Source organism: Orycteropus afer, unplaced genomic scaffold, assembly GCF_000298275.1.
Source record: "Orycteropus afer afer isolate SDZICR_OR568_19922 unplaced genomic scaffold, OryAfe1.0 scaffold00090, whole genome shotgun sequence".
Taxonomy (NCBI): domain Eukaryota; kingdom Metazoa; phylum Chordata; class Mammalia; order Tubulidentata; family Orycteropodidae; genus Orycteropus; species Orycteropus afer.
Window position 1 is genome coordinate 2,375,987 of NW_006921677.1, and position 1,636 is coordinate 2,377,622.

The window sequence follows — 1,636 nt, forward strand, 5'->3', positions numbered from 1 at the left end:
TGACAGCATCTAGCACAGAGTGGATTGCATGACTCCCAAACTGGCTTATAAAACCTTCTAAGATTCCATCTTCCTTTTGTATCTCTCAGATCCTTCTAGCCCAGGGCTGCTCCCATTGAATCTGCTTAATAATTGTCCTTTAAATTTGTAGTAAAATATCCATACCATATGGACCTGCTGATATCAATCACAGTTGCATTAAACTCCTAACGTGGTTGTCACCTTTGTATCTGGGAAGACTCCGTCCTGCAAGGCTGAAGATCTATCATCAGGATGAAAATTTTGAACTTGAAAAGGAATGATTTCAATTTTCCATTAAAGTTATTCTTTCTTTTCCAATCTTTTCTTCATTTCTGACCTACTCTTGACTTTAGTAATATCCCTAGAAAGATTCCCAGAAGAGGAGTACAACAAAGCCGCTTTCATCTGTACTCATATGACATGGTCCCATCTGCGAAAAACGTTTTGACCTCCTTGAAAGGAACAGTAGTTTTGCTATACTTTAGTCAAATACTTTGACATGAGCAATGAATTTAGTTGAATTGAATGTAAGTAAAAATATTGAAATAGTTATATGGTTCAAGTGTAAAAGAAAGGAAAGTATCTTTGTTTCCTAATAAACTGCTGATGATATTGGCTTAAAAACTGAAATATCAGGAAAGCAATAACTACATTTTGCTGTGTGATGTGAACAGCCTATTCTAAATGGTGGAGTAAATTAGAACCACGTAACTTTGAGAAAATCACTAGAAATTTTCACACCTCAGTTCTCTCATCAGTGAAGTGGAAAAAAAGTTGTACCCTTCATCCTTCTCAGAGTGGTCATAACACACAAAGTGAGATCATTCAGCCACAACAGGAAGTGAAATCCTGATACATGCTGCAATCTGGATGAACAATGAAAACATTATGTTAAGTGAAAGAAGTCAACACAAAAGGCCACATATTGTATGATTACATTTATGTGAAATATCCAGAATAGGTAAATCCATAGAATGTAGATAAGTGGTTGCCAGAGACTCATGGAGAGTGGGGAGTGACTGCTTAATGGTTACTGGGTTTTATTTTGTAGTGATAGAAATGTTTTCAACTAGATAGAAATGATAGTTGCACAACATTGAATGTGAAGATACAATGATTAATTCTATGTTATGTGAATTTCACCTGAATTTTTTATGAGACCCTAGATAGGAAAATGCCTTAAAAATATAAAGAATTAGGAGTTCTGGCAAGATGGCAGACTAGGCAGAAGGACTGCACAGACCCTCTTCAACAAAGACAAGGGAAACCAATTGACACAGACACAGAAGATAATCTTGGACCCCTGAGCCTTGAGGGGAAGGATACAGAAGTAGACTAAACCCAACTAGCAGAAAAATTTGCGTGAAAACACCAAAAAAGGAGACATATGGAGCTGCAGTCTGGCAGGGACCTGAACGCCCCTGACGGCACAAACGGCTTGGACATTCCTGTGTGATGTTAGGACCTAAAAATTAACCTAAAAATCACCCTGCTAGCCAGGGACTGCACGGACTGTGCATGGTGACTGGGGAACAAACAGAGAAGGTGAAGAGAAAGGTGGGCTGAGCTGTGGACTTTTGCCGGTCCAGAGGACACCGCCATTTTGAAGGTTTTA